Genomic DNA, 17,149 nt, shown 5'->3' with positions numbered 1-17,149 from the left:
AGGGAAAGACACCTCTGCTTTCTGTCTAAAATTCCTGCACAGTGGTGGAGCTGGCTTATCCTTTTCAGGAACAGGCTCAATTTCAGTGCCACGAGACATGAATTACGTGTCTGGAAAGGCTATAAAAACTCCTTGGGAACGTTTGGAACCTTTGAAAGGAAGATGCAATCTTGAGATGAGAAGTGGTATTAAAATGTCACCTGTTTTAACTGCTGGCATGATCATGGCCTGTGGGTTTGACTAGGGAGAGGTGTCCTCATGATGTTGTAAGGCAAAGATTGCTGACACTAAGCATATTCCTTTTATGAAGCCATAAAAGTGTCTGTACTAGGTAACTGATTTAGGATTTTGTTTCTCCTTCCTCCTCCTCTCCTTGTCCTATGTTTTTTCTTCAGCCTCTTCCTCTTCCCCACACTAACTCTTCTCCCAGAGAAGGCAAGTATTTCCCGCTGTCAGAATGATTACTCTCTCCTGTATTAGAATGAATTATTAGTCTCTGTCTAGTTACCTCCATAATTAAGTGCCACAAGAAAGAATATCCTTTTAAGTAACCAAGGCGGTTGGTCTCTGTGGGGCTGCTGGGAGCATGGTACAGCTCTCTATCAGCCTTGGTGCAGGGAGGCAGGTGCTGCATGCAGACGCATTCACACTCAGCCTCTGACACAGGTACCACACACACAAGCTGCTGTGCTTGTAGCTGGTGCGTGTACCTCCTCCAGATGGATGTGTGCACAGATGATCTCTTTGCACTCATTTGCAGGCTGCTACATATATCCCAGCCGACGTGTGTATGCACAGGGGCACACACTCAGCCCTCCTGACAGGTACCCAGCCTTACGCAGGCCTGTACGCTCCTGACCAAGGACTGAGCCTCTGCATACCTCCAGCTTGCCTTTTTCATTTCCCTGACTCAAAACCATCAGTCTAGTCCTGTCCTGTCTCGGTATACACCCTAGATAACACCCACATTAAGAGGAAGCTCTCTGGTGAGAGCTGGTGTGAGGCGAGAGGTGGTGAGTGGAGAAGGGATATTAGACAGCCATAAAGTGTAAAGAACACCCCACCCTTCCTATAAATATCCAAACAGCTCCTCTGCTTCCTAGCAGCACTAATGAGGCTCAACAGGAGTGATGGAGGGCAACAAAGGAATCACTGATGAACAATCAGAGATGGTGCTCGGCTGCTAATGGGACTAATGAGCTGCTTTGCATAACCTGAGAGGGAGGAGGAAGAGAAGCAGATGGGCTCTTGGAGGGAAGGCCAGTGGCAGCAGGAGCACCACAAGGAGTGTCCTGCAGCATGGCAGTGCTTGCTGCTCTCCTTCTGGCCTCTCCCTGGCCAGAGGCACTGACCGCAGGAGAGCCAGCACTGGGCAGCTCTGCCTGAGTGGCTCGGGCACAGCCTGCATTGTGGTGTGAACCACCACTTAATACAACATGCCTCAGCCCACGTGGTAGATCTTGTACAGTCCTTGTGGGCAGAGCACCGGAGAGGTTAATCCAGCCATTTACTGAGGAAAGAGGGACATGTCTTCTGTAACTCCAGTGGCCAAGACACAGACATGTGGACTTCCAAAGGACAATTCACGCAGCCCTTAGAGATATCCAAATTGGAGCAGAGGTGTCAAACTCTGGAAGTGCATTTACTGTGGCAGGCTGGATTGATTGAACACTGATTGACTGAACACTTGAACAGGTTGCCCAGAGAGGTAGTGGATGCCCCACCCCTGGTAACATTCAAGGCCAGGCTGGACGGAGCTCTGAGCAACCTGATCTAGTTGGAGATGTCCCTGCTTCTTGCAAGGGAGTTGGACTGGATGACCCTTGAGGGTCCCTTCCAACCCTAACCATTCTATGATTCTATGATTGTCAACTTCTCTGTCTTCTGAGTTGGCACCAGGTGTGACCAGGCAGATACCCTTGGTGTCACTGTCTTATTTTGAGGAGGATTAGCATCTTATTCCCTACCTTTTGCCAGTAGGAACTGGCACCTACAGTCCAGCTGTAGGTGAGAAACTCAGGCTTCACAGAGGGTTGGCAGCTGTGGTGTGGTTGAGGAAGGAGTGTACAGGAGAAAGAACAAGAGACCAAGGCATATGGTGCAAAGGAGAGATGCTAATCTGTGCCTGAGTCTGCCAGGTAGAGGCAAGAGGAGAGTCTTCCCCAGCCCACACCACCAAGGTTTTACAAAAAATTTGTGACTTAAAAACCAGAGTGGCCTGGTGCACTCTGGCAATGCATGGCAAACACGTGAAGTGGATTTCCCAGCTTGAGAATGTGACAAAGTCAAACCACATTTGGGTCACTTTTCCTTGGCACATTAGTACCAATTCCTCTATGATTGCTAATGTGAGACCAGAGAAAGTACCATGCCCAGTTTTTCCTCCTACATCTGATTGCTGATCTTTCCAGCACTGCTGAGTGAGAGCAGGAATAATGTCTCTGTCACCCTGTTTCAGTCCTTGACCCCTCTGCTGAGGCTGTGGGCAACCAAAGAAGCTATGATCTCTATTGCAATCCAGACAAGAGCTTGTTAGTAGCTGGCCTGAGGTCCATTAGCGGCTTTCCCTTTTGCAGAGGCTCCCTGAAGAGCCTGAAGACGATGATGACCATGTAGCAAGAGCAGCAGGTTAGAAAGGCTACAGCATTGCTCTCATTTGAATTCAGAAGCAGATGCTATAAATTATCTTGCAAATGGAGCTGTAGGAATGATTTTCTGCCTCGCCTCCATAATTTGTTGGCACTTTATCTAGGTGCACAGCTGCAGGTGGGGTGTCCTCACAGGAGGGAGAAGGCACTGAGCTCTCTGCCTACTTATTAGCTGGTACAGAGAGAGATGATTATGGGCTGGGTGCAGCTCCTCTAGGAGAGGAGCACTCCTCTCCTCTAGGAGAGAGAAGCTGATGAAAACCGTTTTTTCCATGAGGGCACGCTGTGCGCAAGGCTATACACTGACTCCCACTCCTGAGATGGTCTCCAGTGTAGGGGACATGTCTAGCATGAGATGGACCTAGAGAACCAGTTCCATAATCAGAGCAGCCTATGGCCTATGTAAAGCCACCAAATACTCAGATGGCCTCTGTGCTTCTCTAACTTTTGCAAGGAAAGAGGGTAATGGAAGGAGATAATTTAGTACTGGGCAGAAGAGAATTACAGTTCTTTGTTGACCTGAAGCCAGCCAGTTGGGATGCCCTCAGTGTTGGGCCAGGAGAGTCTCCATGCCCTGAGGGTGTTCACATCTGCCCTCTGTGGTTTCAGGAAAGACATTTTCTTCCCAAACTAGAAACAGCACCAACTGGAAAAAAAAAATTAAAAAAATAAATAAAAAAAATATATCCCAGCATCCTAGAGGAAGCAGAAAAGCATTTAGCAGCTGGAAAGAAGATATTTCCACACTGATCAGCTGCAGTATGGTCACTTAGGGCAGCAACAACCACCCTTTCCTGTATTGTAAGGACCAGACCCTGAATGGACATGCTGGGAAATATTTCTATTGGGCAGGTCTATCTGGTGTCCTTCCTCCTCTTTTTGCCTCTCTCTGACTAACTTTTGGGAAAGGAAATGTGGGGAGGAAGCAAATGGAGAATGAAGTGTGCCAACAGCTAGAGAAAACAAGTACATGTGCTCTCAGGTACCAGTGCCAGGATCAGTAGCAGGCAAACAGGTTACAAAACTGTGCTCCAAATGAGCAATCTTAGCACCTCTGGATCTGGAAGGGAAAAAGGTACACAGGTGTTAGGACCTGCACAGCAGTACCCTTTCCTTTCTCTGGGGAAGGAACTGGCAGTAAATGCCAATCTGGCAAAGCAGTTACAGAAAGCAGACTGGGCTGAGACCAATGGCCGTAGATAACAACCTCCTATTGCCCTCTGCAGTTTTGCATTGCAAGGCTTTCCCTCCTTAGTGCTACAAGCTGGCCTCCAGCCCTTCTATCATCCCACCTAGTCAAGTGTCACCACCACCAGCATGGCAGTGCCAAACTATAACTGCAAAATTAATGTGGCATCTTGTCCCTCCTGTTTTTATGTTCTGCCCCAGTCCCCTATCAAGGATTTCTCTTGTAAACTCTTGGGACACACAAAATCTACACATATAAATGTGTGTGTGCACAAGGCTCTGGCCTACATTAGCCTTGTGTCGCTGAAGTCACTAAAGATAACATTACATTACCCATCACATTAACAGAGAGGTAGATTTCTTTTTCTGATCAGCCATCAAGACAATATTGGAAAAGATGGATTGCAGACTTTGAGCCAACCATGTATTTTTTATTTCTTTTCCTTGCAATCTTCTCCATGCAGATACAGAGAAAACCTGCAGGGTTTTTCTGCAGGGCTCCTCTGCAACTATTCAAAGCTTTCAGAAGGTGATCCTGGAGGAGCATTTTCAGTAGCCCTTGGAGGCAGGGCAGTGACACAGGGACACTCACAGCAAGACACAGAGTGCTCGACTCAAGTTGTACAGATGGAATAAATACAGGCAGCACAACAGCTCCATGGCCACGGGAACATGACACACTCCTCTGCCCTTTAGACAAGGTGTTTTAACCTCTTACACCTCATTCCTGCCTTCCATCTGCAAAATAGAGATACCTAAATCTTTTTCTCACATACTTGGATTTTAAGTTCTTTGGAGACAAGGTTTTTTTTTTTTTACAACATGCATAGCAGTCTCTCTTTGGGCTTCCGAGCACCACCATACCATAGACAGATAGTTTCAGTTAGTATTAAAGCTGATCGTTTTTAGTAAGTGATGATCTAATGATGCTCTTTGCAAGAGGATGAAAGCTATGGTTGGAGTCCTGTCCTGTTCTTATTATATCAGTATTTTCTGTATCTCCTAATTTCACTCTCCCTCATCTTCAAATTCCCTTTTCCTCTTGAATTCTTTAATGCCATGCTGCTGTGGCAAAACAGCTACCACGTACCACCCTGGCCTTGACATATGTGTATGCAGGCAATGGGAGGCGACAGATGGGAGTAAAGTCCTCTTATCTTGGAACAGAATTGCAATTTCATAGTCCAAAATCTGCAGTCAAGAAGGATTTTAACACTTATACTTCTATTGACACCTTAGGCCATATTCCTACACTGAAGAAGCATGGTGGAAGGGCAAAAAACTAGAATGTGCTCAAACCTTCACAGACATGATTCTATGATTCTATGATTTGGCTTGCAACAGTCACCTACACATGCCCTGGAGCTCATTCTCTGTCATCTATGGAGACACCCATTTCTGGGGGCTATGTAATATCTGAGCACTTACATACATCAAATAGAATATTTTCAAGTGCATCTAGTTGAGGCAAGGGATGTCTGTAATCATCTTTCACTTCTCCAGCATCCCTAACGGACAAAGTCCTCTTTCTCTAGTAGATTGCTCCAGCAGAAGCACCATAGGACCCGTTGCCATGGAAACAAAACCTTTTCCTTCTCATGTTTCAATAATGTATTGAAGGTTTTCAGGGCCTTTTCCCCTTTTTCCTCTGCTTGGTCTTTCAGCATTTATTGTGCATCATATGCTGGAAGTACAATGCTCTTATTCTTCAAAACCCAAACAAAAAAAATCTGCAAAATTGTTCTTCCATCTCAACTGACCCTCTCTCTGCCATCTTCCCTCTTATTCCTTGTCTCTGTCATTTGATGACTTAAGCTTTCTGTGGCAATCTAACTCAGAAAGAGTGATTTGCTTTATGTGACACAAAGTTCCTTTGCCTGTGCCCAAAAGCTCTCCCCAAGGGTGAGGGAGAAGCCCTGCTGTTGAGGACCTGTCTTGCAGATGAAGTTTTTCCCTGTTACACAATGCAGCTGAATGTCTTTTGGGGTATTGAGGGTGAGGAGGCAGGAGGTGTAAGGATTTCCACTCATGGGAAGAAAGTGATGAAATGTGCTTTCACAGCAATGATTTCCATCTCTGCAGTTTCAGTGTCTTACAGCTTCTACTGTGAAACCTACAACCCCAGCCTGCTTCATTGCATAGAGCTGGAAGCACCTGCATATTAGTGTCTCGGTTGTTGAACAGCACAACATATGAAAGAAGAGATCTAGGAGCAGTAAAGTACTGAGTTTTAGAGAGGGTCCTCAATATGCTGTGCAGCTGCCTGTTTCCTTGCATAGTTCATTCTTCTAACAAGCCCTGCAATGCATGTCCTACTGCAGCTTCTCCCTTACAGTCCACAGGCGACACTCAGCTTGTGAAAACCTTTGTGAAAAGCCGAAGCTTGTGTTGGTGGTCATCGTGACACATCCCTTCATCATTCACGGGCTGCACTTCAGATAAATATTATTATGACACTATCCCCTAGTTACTGCTTCTCTCCACTCTTTAAGTGGCCCTCCACGAGCACAACTTTGACTATCTTTGCTCTTACCTGCAAAGTTAACTACAAAGGATGTACTGTGGTTGGGTTTTGTTGTTTTTGAGTGCGTGGGAATAACTGTCAGCCCTCAAGGGCAAATAGTGTTTCCTAGAAGATTAAAAAAAGAAAAAGGTAATTTATTTGAATACACCCAGGGTCTGGACAACACTGAAAATGTCCTCTGACCCATCAACAGAATAAGTGAAGACATCAAAAAGCACTAGAGAATGCACAGGCGTGCTGCATTTACCTGCCAAAAGTAAGAACAGGAGGTGGATCTCATAGCTGAGGTATTGAGATGGGATAACAAGAGAGCAGGTAAACTACAATCAATCTTAATGGGTGCTGGGCCCACTGCAGAAGGACAGAAAAATAAAAGGAAGGGATGCCTATGATTCAAATTGCTCCTCTTTGGTAGTACAGGAACACATGCCCTAAAGCAGTCATCAACCATCATCACTAACTCCCCATCATCTACAGCAATTGGTCCACTCCAGGAGAGGGATCAGAGGGGAACATTTCAAGAGCCTGATATGTACACTGCACGAAGGCTTAAGACTGCAGTAGCACAGCGCACACGTGTGACTGGCTCCCAGGGAGATTATTCTTTGCTGTGTTCTTATCTGGGCTCTCAAATGGAATCAGGCTGAGCTAAGTCATTATTTGGTTAGGAGACCTGTAACTGGGGCTAGAAAAAGGTTTTAATGGATTCAGTGTTGGCAAAATTCCCACACAGTCCTTGGAAAACATTGTTCACAAGTGCAAAGAGGTACCCTTTTTCTGGGGGGTAGAACCACAACACTGAGTACTTGAGGTCATGGAAGGCTTTGCTCCCTGGGTCCAATTGACACAGAAAGGTAAAAGTGCTAAACCCCACTCTGAGTTCACAGTCTAACAACAGAATTGTCTATTGCCAAGGAACGTGCTTGAGACTAAACCATTATGTAGTTGCACTGTAAACTCACAGTCACTTATTGTGTTTCCTTCCAAAGATGCAGGACTGAACAAAGTGTCTCTTATTTCATAGCAATTACTGATAACAAATGGTTTAGCTAAAGCTTAGTAAAGATACTTCTGGTCAAAGCCTTGTGTTTATCCAGCTTGGACGAGAACTTAATATTTTTGGCCACAGCCCAAAGAGGTGACATTTCGAAATATGAATAAAACTAGCATAACAACTTGCAATCATACAAGGACAACTAAGATCTAAATTTCCCGTAATTCATTCTGTTGTCTGCTGTTTTTTTTTTCTCATGATCTGGACTGTCTCAATTTGGTTAAACAGCCAAATAAAAAGGCAAGAGCCATCTTTCTGCCACACTTTTGTCTACTGCCTTGCACAAGTCCAACGGGAACCGCTGCTGGGGGCTGAGGTGTGGGGCCCCACCAACAGAGAGGAGACTGCCATGAGACAAGCGGAGATCGACTGCACAGAGCTGGGAGGGTGGTCGCATGGGAAATGTAATCATCACGCTGATGCCAGTCGTAGTTAGTGTCACTGGGGCTTAAATCCCCATCATCAGGGTTATCAGAGAGTGATCAGTGCTGGCAGGAAAAGGGGAGCAGTTTAAGCAGATGGGATATCTCTAATCTTCCTAGTAGTTGTGTTTGTGCGTTGGTTGCCATGAGGGCAAATAATCTGGACATCTAAATCCCTTGTCTACACTTGGAGTGTATCCAAATGGATGTCAAGGTAAACAATCACAAATCCTGGCTTGGACTGTCTACCCTTGAGGCCTTCAGTGATGTCAGCAGGCTGGGTGGTTGTGGACTATGGTCTCTACCAAATGTACACAAGGCTTATGCTGAATGTGTCCTTAGGAGCAGAGCAGCCTTTCCAGCACGGCTTTCAGGAGCCAATCCCTGCGCTGGCACCTGAACCACTCTGCAGCCTCATCTTGCAGTGGAAAGGGGCTCTGGGATGGATAAGGAGCAGGAATTTGGGACAGCTGGGAGTGTGTGGGTGACAGCCTCTCCCAAGGGATTTTGTGCACACACCAGTTTCCCCAGGCAGGATCTATGCTCTTCAGACGGTAGCAATATGAGGCTGTGGGGGCTTGGCTGGGCCTCCGTGGCCCCATGGTGTATTGACATGCCATGAGACTGTGCACTGGGGCCACCTGACTTCAAGGGTATAAATTAGCAGAGCTGTGTGGCACGGAGTAGGAGGCCAGTCTGCTACACAGTTTGATTGCAGTAGGAGCAGTGGACTTGCCTCTGTCCACCAAACCAGAGTCCTAGTTAGACGTGCATCCTCCAGCCACCCCACCCCAATTCAGCACTGCTGGCCCCTTTCATCCCAGAGCCCGTAGCTGTCACACTGGTGTCTCAGAGCTTGAATGCTTCCTGCTTACCTACCTGTCCAAAGGCTGCTTCGTATCCCCCCTCCTCAGACCAGCCCCAGCCCCACCTTGCTTCTGCACCCTTCCCTCAGGCCTCCTCTAACTCCTTCAGAGCTGCCCACCTGATACCTGAAGTCTGCCAGAACCCCCTCAATGCCTTTTTTTTTTTTTTTCAAATGTGTCCCTCTTCTTCTTTCTTGTCAGTGACAATTTCTGCTGGTTAGTGTGGCTGCTCCATCCACTCCTCACCTGACTCCCCAAGCTCCAGTGCATCCTGCAGATGTGCAAACAGCTGGATGTAGGAAGCACTTGCCAAAATTCCTCCTCTGGATGAATCAAAGACCACAAAAAAAGACATGCCTAGGGAAGAATTGACCTATGCTAGTTCTGATGTTGTTGACTTCCGCTAGGGGTTTGGTAATTTCATCTTATTATTTGTTTTACATCTATCGTGCATTTGTTTAAAAAAATGAAAGGGTTCGGGTGGAGAAGACTGAACTAATTTGACATTTGGGCCAAGTTTGTGGACAGATCTTGGAATTTTGAAACAGTAAATTTTGGACGCAGCTAAAGATTTGATTTGGGTGACTTTGGAATAGGACTCAAAAATACTGAAAAAATACTAATATTGTTTTTAAAAAACTGACCTTATTGGAAACAAGAAGAGTAGGAACATCTTTTCAGAGTGATTAAATAACTCCAAACTGTAAGAGAGGTCGATTTGGAAAGAATGAAAGACATGGATCCAGCATAAACTACTTTGCTTACAATCTGCTTAAAAATATTGATTTGGGTTGAATCTTATTGGAGGCTATATAAAAATGAATAAACATCTCCCCAGCTCTACTTTTCACAACAGTAAGAAGACAACCTTATTTTTGTACAGTACAGAAAGAAAGAGACAATCACAACACAGAAGAATGTACAACCTCTAAAGAAAAGAACAGAGGGAAAAAGAAATACGGGTGAAAGGATATAGCTTGTCAGCAAAAAGGAAGTAATATGTATTTGTTTTATGGTGATATGTTTTATTAATGACTGTCTAAACACTGTTTGGGCTTGCTTAAACATCACCTTTATACAGATTTAACTAAATCGGTTTACAAAACAATTGAATTAAGTCAGGCAATCTCTTAGAGCACAGACACCTGTATCAGTTTAAGTGTTTATATTGGCTTAGTTTGCATCAGTAAACCATCCTTCCTTTGCTGCCCAGCTTCTTCCCACAGCAGCCGTTTAATTGCATTCCAGGTGGCTTTGCCTCCCTCTCTCCCTCCCTCCCTCTCTCTCTCCCTCCCTCCTTCTCTCCCTCCGGAATTTGAACCCATCCCCCTGCAGCAGAGGAGCTGTGAGCTGGGAGGACAGGCTGAACACAGGTCTTCGTCCCTGATGGGCTTTTCAGAAAGTGGATCCTGAGGAGGAAAAAGAGGCAGAGAGGAGGGCTAGCAGCTTTGCAGACACAATGTCTGCATCAATGCAGAGATGCAGCTTGCAGCCAGCTACAGTGGAGCGCTGGCTTTCTCAACAGCCATTTTAGTCACAGGAGCTCAGACCCAAGCAAAAGAGAAGGCTTTTTTTTTTTTTTTAATTTTTTTTTCAGAAAGTGAGCAGTGCGTGTGAAGATGCCATTTCTTCATGTTTTGTCCCCATGCTGGCTAGTTTCCCTCTTCTCCAAAATGTTTTGTGAAAATGTCTTTTTGCCTAGGTCACAGTGATGCTGCTGTTATATAGTTGCCTTTGACTCACACTGAAGCAGAATTCCTCAGGGGCTTCTGCACCAGGGGCCCCAGAGAGGTGCAGAGCAGCTTTCAAACCAACCTCTGTTGATCGACATCCTTGATGTTTTTGCACCTTCCCTTACTTGTTGCTGGTCCCCACCATGGTGAAGCCACACAGTTCTCAGCACCCATCCTGGAGGATCATAGAATCGTTAGGGTTGGAAGGGACCTTTAAAGGTCATCTAGTCCAAGCCCCCTGCAAGGAGCAGGGACATCTCCAACTAAATCAGGTTGCTCAGAGGCCAACCTGGCCTTGAATATTTCCAGGGATGGGGCATCTACCATCTGTCTGGGCAACCTGTACCAGTGTTCTATTACACTCATTGTAAATAATTTTTTCCTAATACCTAATCTACCTCCCTCTATTTTAAAACCATTATCCCTCGTTTTATTACAACAAGCCCTACTGAAGAGTTTTTGCCCGTCTTTCCCTTAGGCCCCCTTTAGGTATTGGATCAGCTGCCTTGCACTCAGCGTGTCTTCTGGTGCATCAGCTGCGGGTGCTGCACGTCTCCGGGCACCTGCAGGCACCATTCCTGTGTGGAAAAATAGGGACTGAAGCTTTCCTGCAGTATGACAAGTGCACCCATTAAAAAACACTTGTGTAGGCCTTCAGTCAGGAAGGAGGAACGTGTTATGCCCCTAGGCAGTGTCTGAGTAATGTTATTTTTGAAGCATTAATTTTGTAGCGACCTGTTGATGGACTCCCCCGCAGTGCACGACTTGGTGTCCCAAACGGGACCAGGATGAACCTGTGCCGTCAGACCCACCAGCCCCTTGGGACTCGGCGGGACCCTGGGGTGGGTGCAGGGAAGAAGGGTCCTCCTGGGCCTCTCACCCGGGACAGCCAGCAGCCCAGGGACAGTAGGGGCAGGGGCACCTCACTCTTTCCGCAGGACCCGCCAGCGGCCCCTCTGCTCAAGGGTCAGCCAGGGGAGTGGGGGCGAGCACACCCACGCTGGGAGGGGGAGGATGGTGCGGGGACGGGGCGGGGGCGCAGCTCTCACGACCGCCCCAGGGCCGGGCGGAGCCGCATTCGGGGAAGCGGCCGGGCCCTGCGCCGCCACGGGGGTGCGGCGGGCGCCACCTTGCGGGCACGGCGGGTACCAGCCCGGCCGGGCGGAGCGGGAGCGGGAGCGGGAGCGGGAGCGGGAGCGGGAGCGGGAGCGGGAGCGGGAGCGGGAGCGGGTCTCGGCTGCGGGGCGCCTCCCCTCCGCCCGCCTTTTGGGCTCTGCCTGCGGGGCCCCGCGGCTGCCCGCCCCGCTGCCGCCCGCCCTTGCCTGGCGGCACCGCTCCCCTCCCGTCATTAATTTCTCCGCTTCACACTTCCTCTCGCCTCGCCTTGCCGCTGCGTCCGGCCAAGATGCTCGCTTCTCACTAGGGCGTCTTTCCCAATCTGGTACATATCAAGCTAAATGAGGTGTGATTTGGAATAATTATGACATGACATGGTCTGGAATGAGAAGCAGATGGGGCTTCCCTCAGGACACTCCAGGTTGGATTTCAGAGAGGAGGGGACAGGGACAGAGGGGAGATGTGGTGGTCTTTTGTGGTTTCCTGCCTTTCATCACCTCCAAAGGCAGGGGCTGGAGACCACATCAAGGCCAGCAGCACGCTACAGTGAGACCAGCGTATAAGGTCTCTGCTATGAGACACCTGTAATGATGACTGTGGCTGCTCTGGAGCGGCTCTACAAGTCACTCATTCTGTGTTAGGAGAGCAAAGCAGCACTTGTGCTTGGCCACATGTCCCTCTGACTGTCCCTCTGACTCTTCCTTCAATGCTGCATTAGTCCTAATTTTACAGGAATATATGGAGTTTTTCTCTAGGAAGGAGGTGGAAGAGAGAAAAGGGGGGAGTGTTGGCTCCTTGGTACGTGCAGAAGACTCTAGTGTTGAACTGCAGATGGCAGGAAGGCATTTTCACCCGTCCTTTGTGCCTCTTCTGAGGGACACTCAGCTGCTCTGTGTTGTAGGGTGGGCTGTGCGTGGCAGCGATGCTGGAGAGGTGCTGGACACCACTGGGAAGAGGGATATTTAAGGGAAACCTCAGGCTTCTCAGAAGATGCTCCTTGGAAATGGGGTAAGGGAGAGGCCCTTGCTTGTGATGTTTCTGACACGCTTTTTTGCCTTTGTGCCTGTACGGGGACAGGAGGGAATGTGGATTTTGACTGGAGATGCGTGGTCCAGTGGATCCACACAGCTGCGTTGAGGAAAACGCACAGGGAGGGTAAGAGTGTGAGTTATCATGTGAGCATCCATTTCTTATTAAAAACTGATATCATCCACAAGAAAATACAGGACTAAAGGAGCCAATAACCACTTTCTTTTCCCATTACAACGACATGAGATGCTGGAAGGCTTTGTCACTAGCATTTTGTTACTCTTGCATATCTGGGTGCATCCCTCTGGGAAAGCAGCAAACCTCACTGCACAGGCGATGGTGATCGCATGGGGTAAACTTCAGTGTCGACTGAAGCACTGCATTTATGTGCCTGTTTAGCTCCCTTGCTATTTGGAGACACAGATGGGAGGCAAGAAGCCAGATGAGCCCAGGTCTTAGATCAGGTTGTTGGGATTCAGGACGAGTGGCAATACAGGAGCTGCTCTCGCCTGCCCTCTGCCCTCTGCCCCCCCAGCAGTGCCCCTGTGGCAGTACTCAACAAGCAGAACAACGGGTTTTCTTTCACCCACTGCTATACAACCTTGGCTGCACTGAGAGCATCCAGAGGGAGTAGCTGCTTCCCTTTCCTCAGGGATAAATCTTGCTAGTGGCTGAGAGGCATTTTGCACTTAGTTTTTCAAGCAGCTCCTGCCTCTAGTTACCAAAATTGTAGATTTACTGTTCCCAGAAAAATGCCTACAAAAGGAAGGCAAAGCGAGATTTTTCTTAAGAATGTTACGGGAGATGGATGGGAGCATCCAGGAGTACTCAGGAGCTGCAGGCTAGTCCTGCTTGGACATACGGTCATCCCATGCTTTCTTCTGTTCAGCTCGTGTTACTTGTGACATCTCAGGTACCCCACATGGTTGAATCCAGCCTGCTGACCACTACTCTCACCATCTTGGGGTAGATAGCTAGCATCAGGTCTTCTAGCTTGTTGCAAGGTTTCTGCCATGTCTCATATGTGAATGAACAGCCTGATTCAATGGTGGACTTGCAGAATAATTCCTCCTAAGGAGCTGCCTCTGTGCTGTGATAGTACTGGCTGTAGATTTTTAGTTTTCACAGGCTTGGAAGCTCTGGCTTTGCCAAAGTCGATGGCTTCTTAACATTTTTCCTGGTGAATGGGAAAGAAAAGCAATATTTCTGATTTTTCCTCTGCAGGGAATTTTCAAAATGAAACTGAAGAATCACTTCTGGAAAATCAGTCTTGTCATCTCAGAGTTCTTTAAAAGTGCCATGCTGTTAACATCTTTTCATGCCAGAACAGTTGAAATATCTATTATTCTTATTTCATTTTCAAAACCGCTAAAGGGAGGATTTTTCTTAGTATCTTCTGAAACTTCTTTTCTAGAATAGCTGCTTCTGTTTCTTTTATAGTGAAATATTTTAACACATGGATAGAAAGGGAGGGTGAGTTAATCTCATTCAACTTTACTCGTAGAAAAATTGAGCATTTAAGCACAGCTTGTTGTTTGAGGTCCTTTCACAGTCAGGGAGAGAAGCATGAATCAACAGCCTCACCTTCAGTGAGGTCATGCTGTAACTTGATCAAGAAGAAATATACCTCCATCTTGAGGGTTGAAACTGGATGATCTTTAAGGTCCCTTCCAGTTCAAACCATTCTATGATTCTATGACCATTCTGTGATCTCACAGAGCACTGAGCAAGTAGTACTTCTTGTTTGTTTTGTGATCAGATTCACTGATCCTTTGGATGCTTCTCTTTCTCTCCTTTTGTGATTAGTTTTGCCCAGATGCCTAATTGTTAGATAGCTAAAATTAGTATGATGAATGTTACCCCACAGGTCTAGTTCAAATTTGAGAATGGGAATTAGATGTTTATGCCATTTGGACATTTTCAAAAATGTCCTCACTGGTAAATGCAATAATCAGTACCTTCCATACCCCTTGGGTATGCATAACTGAAGCTTGGATGCTTCAGGAGATATTGCTTGGCTTCTTGGAAAGATATTGGTCATGAGCATAATGCTGTTGTTTTCTTATACACTGTGACACATGCTGTGTTCACACACATTGTTTGTGCCCCCCTTGGGCATCCTAGATAGCACTTTTTTTTGTGATGGCATCTTTCATCATGTCCAGTTTTAAGAACTATCTTCATCAGCAAGACAAACTGGGGAACATTTTATGCTAGAATAATTCTAAGAATAGAAATCTGCTGGATATCTATGCAAGATGCCTTCAGGGTTTATTGCCTTGTGGGCTCTTGGAGCCTTTCTTGAAAGTATAGGTAGACACTCTCTCTGAAGCAGATCAAACTGGAAGACTCCTCTGTGCTGGCTGTTTCATGTAGCCCCACAGGTTGTAGACTTGTAGCAGTATATGTGCTTTGAACTTGCCCAGTGGTGGGTTCTGGCAAGCTTTCCAGCTGAGTTTACGACAGTTTGTAGTAACTGAGACAGAGTGGGGACAATCCACGTGAATGGTGGTTATGGAATGGAAATAATCTCACCTTCCCTGGACTGTTGGACACCTAAGGGACAGCATCTGTAATTTAGATATCAAATCAGATTTAGAAAAGATGTGTGCCTAAGGCTGGCTTCTCATGTGATCTATAGATGCCCCCAGGTAAGATAGTGAAAGAAGGCTGATGAGGAAATGTCTACCTCTCCTAAATTTTTTTTTTTTTATAACTTTATCTGCATTTTTAGGTTGCTGGATATTTTTGTAGATATAATCTACTCTTATCTCTATCATTCCAGCTCCAGTTAAAAAAAAAAAATAACATAAGTAAACATCTATTCTAGTTCCTCTTGGTTCTGGCTGAAGGTTGCTTCTAACATGGAGAGGTCATAGGACAGCTCGGTCCAGATGATAGGAATTATTGTCTTTGCTGTTATCTCAGTTTATGTGCTGCAGACTGACCCCAATGAACAATAGATAATGCAAACTACCTCCCCTTTCTCTGTATCTTCTCCGCATTTTGGCACTTACCAGCAGATACAGGGACATGGCTCTGCCTGCAGAAGTTTGGAGGAAGCACAGCATTAACAATTCACTAATGAGATATTGTAGAGACTCCTGGTTACTGACCATTCCCACAGTGGTTTTGTTCTGTCTTCATCATCCTCAGTCATACCAGCTGGTAGGATGTGCCCCAGTAAGGGTATTTGCTGCTCAGCATATGGCTGAGTTTCACCTTGAGACCTCCATTGTGTCAGCAGTTTAAAGACTAAATGCCATCTCTCTAAGTGAGTGTCAGAATCACCACAAAAATCACTGAGAGGTAAGAGACATAATCCCTTAGGAGAATCTAATTGATCCTCTCATGGTTCCCAAGCAGCATGTAGTCCTGAATGCATGACTGTCTATTTCTCAAGATTAATTGATTTAGTTATACATCCCTTGGGCTTGTCGGGGCGGGGGGCGGGGGGGATTTTTATCCTTGGAAAGAAGCAAAAGTCGAATATAACCTACTCCAAACCATACCAAACAGCATCACTTGCTGCAGGTGTCTTCTGGGACTGGAAAGCAACCATTTCTGTTGGTCCTGCTGAAACCAGCCCAATTCCACTGTCTCCAGTGGAACAGTGCATGCTATGCAACTTGGGTATTGCTGCTGGCATCCAGCATGGGGTCTAAAAGCTGCTGTGCTGGAGAAAGATCTCTCTTTGTTTGTTCACCCAGACTCAGAGGGTCTAGGATCACATTCACCTAGCTAGCTGGTGAATGGGTGTGTCTACGTGCAGCGTCCTTGAGAATTGTAGGCAGATGCCCTGCATATTGCATGATGATGCTTTCCCGAGGAAACATCCTCTTTTCCCTTTCTTTGCTTTTTTCTCTCCCGCTTGCTCCCTCTCTTTGTGTTTTGTGAAGTGTCTGTTGTTTTCTGATATTCAGTTTGTGAAGATGAAAGGTGGCTTGTCCTGCATGTGAAGGCATGGAGAGAGCAGTCATGTTACTGAGGTAGTGTTCATGGGCATTTTCTCAAAAAAAAATTGTAGAGATAAATTTTCTCTCTCTCTCTCTTTTTTTTTTTTTTATTGCATAGGAGGAAATGCAATGAATGGAGAGATTTGCCTGGTATTCTGGTATGTAGCATACACAGGCGTTTTGGTATGAATTAAGGAGTCGACTACAGCTGATCATTTCTCACACATACCCAGAGCCCTCTGGTGGTCACGGAAGATTTTAAATTTCCATTTTTTGAGTTTTATCCAAACGTATATGGCCATTTATAAGACTTATTTTGTGTGTTTGTGTTTTTTAAGGGGACAGTTTGCAAATGTTGGTGTGCCTTTTTTCATTATTTTTCCACACATCTCCACCAGTTCTGTCTATTAAAATGGTATCGTTCTGTTGCCCAGTAATGTTTACTTAGAAAATTGGCTTGGCCTAATAAGTGCCATATTTACTCTGCAGGCAATGGAAGCTGTTGCTGTGCAGTTAAAGAAAATTCAGGGAGCGTTTTGGAGTTGGAATTAACTTCAAATTAGCATGTATTGAAACTTTGACTTTGCCATAGCATTTCCTTTTAAGCCTGCAG

Source organism: Chlamydotis macqueenii, chromosome 1 (genome assembly GCF_036417535.1).
Source record: "Chlamydotis macqueenii isolate bChlMac1 chromosome 1, bChlMac1.mat, whole genome shotgun sequence".
NCBI lineage: Eukaryota > Metazoa > Chordata > Aves > Otidiformes > Otididae > Chlamydotis > Chlamydotis macqueenii.
This window is presented reverse-complemented; position numbering follows the sequence as displayed.